Consider the following 6000-nt stretch of genomic DNA (forward strand, 5'->3'; position numbering starts at 1 on the left):
CACAATATGGTACTAGCTGCACTACTAGTGCCAGCAAGCCCAGCCACAAGCAAATAAAAAAAAAAAAAAGTATAACGTTATTGTAGCCCTAAGAAGGGCTGTTGGGTTCTTGTAGAATCACTCCTGCCTAACACTATTCTAATAGAACACCCTAACGCTTTCCCTGACCAGCAGCAGCTCTCTCCCTAGCAGCATCCAGACAGAGAATGATCCGAGCAGCGCAGGCAGGGGCTAGTCTATTCCAGGGTCACCTGATCTGGCCAGCCAACCACTGCTATCGACGTGTAAGGGTACCACGTCATGCTGGGTGGAGTGCAGAGTCTCCTGGCTTGTGATTGGCTCTGTTTCTGGCCGCCAAAAAGCAAAACGGCGGGAGATGCCATTTTCTCGAGCGGGCGAAGTATTCGTCCGAGCAACGAGCAGTTTCGAGTACGCTAATGCTCGAACGAGCATCAAGCTCGGACGAGTATGTTCGCTCATCTCTAGTCATCAGCATTGGAGTGAGTAGAGCTGACACAAACTTTCATTGCAAATTCACCAAATACCAAATGCTACATGTGTCAATAAGGAAAAACTACTAAGATACAGCTGACCAGAAGAAAAGCCAAAGAAAAAAACAGACAAAGCCAGCGCTTATCCCTCAGGGTGGGGTCACATGTCGCATTTAAAACCCGTATTGCAACATCTGAAGACTGATTTGCCTAATTAAACAGCTGTTAACACTTGTGTTTACAAAATCAGTTTGTAAACCTATATGCAACTCACCTCAGGGGAGAATAATGATAGTAATAGGGTGTTCACTGCACTGCCCTGCCTCCTTGTTTCTGATTGACAGGTCTCACTGCTAGGGCATGTTGCTGTGGAACATTGAGTGGGAGCTCTGTTACATCATGTCCATGGAGGCTGCTGTGATTTCATGTGATCAGATACATACAAGAGGTAGACAATTCAAATGTAATGAACCTTAGATGACATTACCCTGGTCGCTAGACATGCTAAGAAGAGGCATGGGACATAAGAATTAAAGGGAACCTACCACCACGATTCTACCTATAAAGGTAGAACGGGTGGTAGGTGGATGAATGGGACGTGAGGATAGCCCTTTTTTGGGCTAATCCTCACGTCCGGGCTATCCTTTAGTAAACTATAATAAGTGGGTATGTAAATTTTTTTAAGCGGCTACTGGGGCGTGGAGTAGCCGGACATGAGGCTACGCGTCGCGGCTACTCCATGCCCCAGTAGCCTCTTTTCTCCGCCTACCATGTCATCTGCGGCACGCAGCTCCTTGTAGAACACAGGCCTGCGGTTGCGCGGCCATAGCTCCGAGGCCGGCGCTACTGCGCATGCGAAGATTACATGGTAGGCAGAAAAAAGAGGCTACTGGGGCGTGGAGTAGCCGCAACATGTAGCCACATGTCCAGTTACTCCACGCCCCAGAAACTGCTTAAAAAATTTACATACCCTCTTATTAAAGTTTACTAAAGGATATCCTCACGTCCCATTCATCCACCTACCACCTGTTCTACCTTTATAGGTAGAATCGTGGTGGTAGGTTCCCTTTAATAGATGAGAGGGGCTGGATGAGCAGGAAACACGCCCTCTGATGCTAGTTAATATAAGATAAAGTTGATTTATGGGGATGTACAGTAAGGGAAACAGTTTTTTGCTAAAAGAAGGATGTCAATTTGTTAATAGGGCTCTATGGGAACCTATTCTAGCTGTATTTGTGAAAATGTGGTGACAGGTTCCCTTTAAGCAATCTACCGTTTTCATGGACACCCCCTGAATGCATGGGCTCAATAATAAAATTAATAATAATTCCTTTATTTATATAGTGCACACAGATTACACAGTGCTGCACAGAGCTTGCCAAATCGGTTCCTGTCCCCAATGGGCTCACAGGGGTGAAGGCAGTGAAAGAGTGTTGCCCACCCAACCACCAGCATGAACACAACACTCACTAAATCTGGGAGACCCCCTTCAGTTTAAATGAGCCCTGTCTGCTAGTAGGACTGCCACCGGGTGTTCTTTAGATATAGCCCAGTTTATAATAGAATTATATCTGGACAGAAAGCACATATATGTAGGGGACGGGTTGTGGGATAGTGTTATCACCTTAATATATACATATATATATATATATATATATATATATATATATATATATATATACCTTGCTCAGAGATGCATAATATCCCAGGGTCCTCCGGCAGATTGAGAGCCGGATCTTCCTATTGTAACCGGCATGCGGATAGCATATACTTCATAACCCCTTATGAAATTATGGTGCTGTCCATTTCAATGGCTCAATGGACTAATCAATGTGGAGCTGCATTAATGCCAGGCCACCTGCTGAGCCGGATGTCACTTTTTTCAGCAAACTTTCTAAATGAGACTTGCCATGACATAACGGACATAGTAAATATTCATAGATTCTCCACAAACTTTGCATAAATCAATAACACCCGCAAATACAAGAACATGTAAATATATATTTATCACAAAATTGGGTTTTTATTCTATTTTCAGCCCATCTTCCTAATAATTTGCTCTGACATTCCTACTGAAATCCATCTTTCTAGCTAAACAGACAGAAATTTGCTCATTTTGGCTTGTGTTTCTAAGTGGCTAAGTGTGAACATAAGTGGAGTTAAAACAAGCAGATTTTGTGTGTGCTAAGAGTGAATCTGTGGTTTGGGTGATTGTGGATTGAGTATATAAGTAATAGCAAGAGACTTTTCACAATTTATATAGTTTTTGTTTCCTTTCTTTGTCTCACTTACTAATTGGGAGGAGGGATTCGTTTGCACAGGTGATAAATTAAGGGGTAGCAACTCAGTTTTGAGTTTGCTCATTTTGGCTTGTGCTTCTAAGTGGCTTGTGAACATAAGTGGAGTTCAAATGAGTCCACACAACTGTAAGTAATCTACATTTTATATCTCTTGATTCATATACTCCTCACAGTTTTGTAACTAGAATATGGCTAGCAAGATTGGTGGTATGCTGCAGGGCCCACTCTGCCGTATGTATACGCTACTGGAGCAGGACTTCCAGGTTGAATACCGGTTGAAGACTTAAAAGCGATTGTGAATGAGACAGTGGTCTCAGAAGAGTGTGAGGAGGCTGAAACTTTGTGGGTTGAAATTTACAGCCAGGAGAGCGTTGAGAAAATTATTTTTGGTGTAATTTATAGACCGGCCAGTATCTCTGAGGAAATAGAGGGTCACCTATATAAACAGATGGAGCACAGGAGGGGACCGTATTGATAATTTGAGACTTTAACTTTCCAAATATAAATTGGGGTCAGGGCTCGTCTTCATCTGTGAAGGGGAAACATTTTATGAACATTCTTCAGGATAATTTTATGGTGCAGCTTGTAGAAGATCCCACAAGAGGTGACGCATTGTTGGACCTTGTGATGTCAAACAATGAGGAGATTGTCCAAAATGTCCGTGTCCGGGAACCCCTTGGGAACAGCGGTCATAATATAATTATTTTCCTCTTAAACTGTAAAAAGCAGAAACAGGTGGGAAAATTGAAAACATTGGATTTTAAGCGGGCTAATTTCCAGAAATTCAGGGCTGCACTACAGGATATGGACTGGGATCAGATACTGTCACATGGTGATACTAATGTTAAATGGGAGAAATTCAAATCTATCCTGGGTCATTATACTTCTAAATTTATTCCAATAGGTAACAAGTATAGACGGGCGAGATTACACCCCACGTGGCTTACAGCTACAGTTAAAAGGGAAATTAATTATAAAAAGAGGGCATTTAAAAAATATAAATCTGACGGGTCACCTGAGGCTTACAATGCTTATAAATTACTTACCAAAATCTGCAAAAAGGAAATAAAATCAGCCAAAATACAAAATAACCAAAGATGGCAAAACAAATTCAAAGAATTTTTTTTACGAATATCAAAGCGAAAAAAATGGGTCAGAGCAGGTTGGCCCCTTTATTCTGAAAATGGGGCATCTGTGACTGGAGACCAAGAGAAGGCGGAGATACTAAATGGCTTTTTTAGCTCCGTTTATGCTATAGAAGAAAGAACTTCTGATGTGGGTGGTGCCAGTGCGGGTCATGCACCCTGTAATATACTGCACTGACTAAATGTAGACATGATCCAATCTAAGCTCAATAAAATCAATGTGTACAAGGCACCTGGACTAGATGGGTTACACCCCAGAGTTCTTAAAGAACCAAGTGCCAAGTGATTGGCACAAGGCAAATGTTGAGCCAATATTTAAAAAATATTGGAAGGGTTAGTAAAAGACTACATACTGGAGTATGTAACATCAAATAGTATAATACGTGACAGCCAGCATGGGTTTACTAAGGATAGAAGTTGTCAGACTAACCTAATCTGCTTCTATGAAGAGGTGAGCAGGTGCCTGGATGGAGGAGCTGCTGTGGATATTGTGTTCTTGGACTTTGCAAAGACATTTGATACTGTCCCTCATGGATGCCTGATGGGTAAAATTAGGGCTATTGGTTTGGCACAGTTCATTTGCAATTGGATAGAGAACTGGCTGAAGAAGAGAGTCCCTTGTTGAGAAGGACCTGGGGGTACTAGTAGATCAGAAATTAAATAACAGCATGCAATGTCAATCAGCTGCCTCTAAAGCCAACAACATGTTGTGATGTATAAAAAGTGGTATGGACTCTCGGGATAGGGCTCTAATATTACCACTGTATAAGACATTGGTTCGGCCTCACCTGGAGTATGCTGTCCAGTTCTGGGCACCAGTCCATAAAAAGCCCTGGAGCTTAAGAGGGTTCAACGTAGAGCCAGAGAGAGAGGTGACAGGGCTTTTTTACTATGAGAACTGTCAATCGGTGGAATAGCCTGCCTCAGGCGCTGGTCACAGCAGGGACAGCAGAGAGCTTCAAGAAGGGTCTAGATGCCATTTTACTCCTAAATAACATTGATGGCTGTGTTATATAGAATTGTTTCCCATAAATCTCATCCAATCCCTTCCCTTCCTTGGTTGAACTTGATGGACATGTGTCTTTTTTCAACTGTATAAACTATGATACTAATTTACTGAGGTGTCAGATTACATAGAAACTCTATGGATAGTGGAGGGGGAGGAGTCACAGCAGCTACGTCTCCAATTATTAGTCCTGCAATGACTGAAACTACAGATAAAGACTAGAAAGAGTAAATGCTGTACTGATCTAGTTGCCCATGGCAACCAATCAGAGCTCAGCTTTCATTTTCCCACAGCTGTTGATAAAATGAAAGCTGAGCTCTGATTGGTTTCCATGGGCAACTAGAACAGCTTTACCTTAGAAACTCGATGATAAATCTTTCACTATGATTTGTAAAGCAATACGAATTTTGATGGCGATAAAAATAAATCTAAACATATTCATAAATTATATAAATAAAGATTATTATCATTATTCCTGGTCATAAACTTTCTATTTCTAATTTATATGTAATTATTTTTGCAATACTTCCATGACATTTTAAGAATGATATCGTTATATATCACTTTGCTGAAAATCATTAGTCTTTGCTATACATTACAATCAATCGTTCAGCCAATTTTTCTTATTATCTAAAATTTACTTTTTGCTGCATTTTTTCCTCCCGCTAATGATTTGGATATTAATTATTCTCACCCCCCTCCCCATTAATGTTACTTTGAAGAATATTAACACCCTTAATGGAATGAGCGTCTTTTCAGCTGCACCTGTGACATTACGATAATGGCAAATCAATATTTCTCTCTGCATTGTAAAGGGTTATTGTTCTGTTTGACTTTTTCGGAGCTGGCACCATGAAAAGGGCAGGAGCGAGTTCTGCCGTCGCTGCTCCCGTTGCTCGGCAACCGATGCTCGGAGCATAATTGATTGAAACAGCTTGATTGCGGTACAGAAATAAGTTGTGCTATACATAAAATTTCCTGCCATTAGAGCGGTTTGGAGAGACTGCGGAGAAGAAGATACTCGGAGGCGCTGTTTGGGAGCTTTAGGGTTATTTGTA

At 41.5% G+C, this 6000-nt stretch overlaps 1 long non-coding RNA gene across 1 annotated transcript in view; it reads right to left on the reverse strand.

The window, feature by feature from the left end:
* Window positions 1-4766, reverse strand: part of LOC140103613 (uncharacterized) — a 29819-nt gene extending 25053 nt beyond the window's left edge. Inside the window, exon 1 of the long non-coding RNA XR_011850146.1 lies at window positions 4725-4766. This is a non-coding gene — a long non-coding RNA (uncharacterized lncRNA). The remainder of the gene's footprint in view (window positions 1-4724) is intronic.
* Window positions 4767-6000: the final 1234 nt, after the last annotated feature.

The sequence above is a fragment of the Engystomops pustulosus genome, chromosome 10 (genome assembly GCF_040894005.1).
Source record: "Engystomops pustulosus chromosome 10, aEngPut4.maternal, whole genome shotgun sequence".
In the NCBI taxonomy this organism is placed as follows: domain Eukaryota; kingdom Metazoa; phylum Chordata; class Amphibia; order Anura; family Leptodactylidae; genus Engystomops; species Engystomops pustulosus.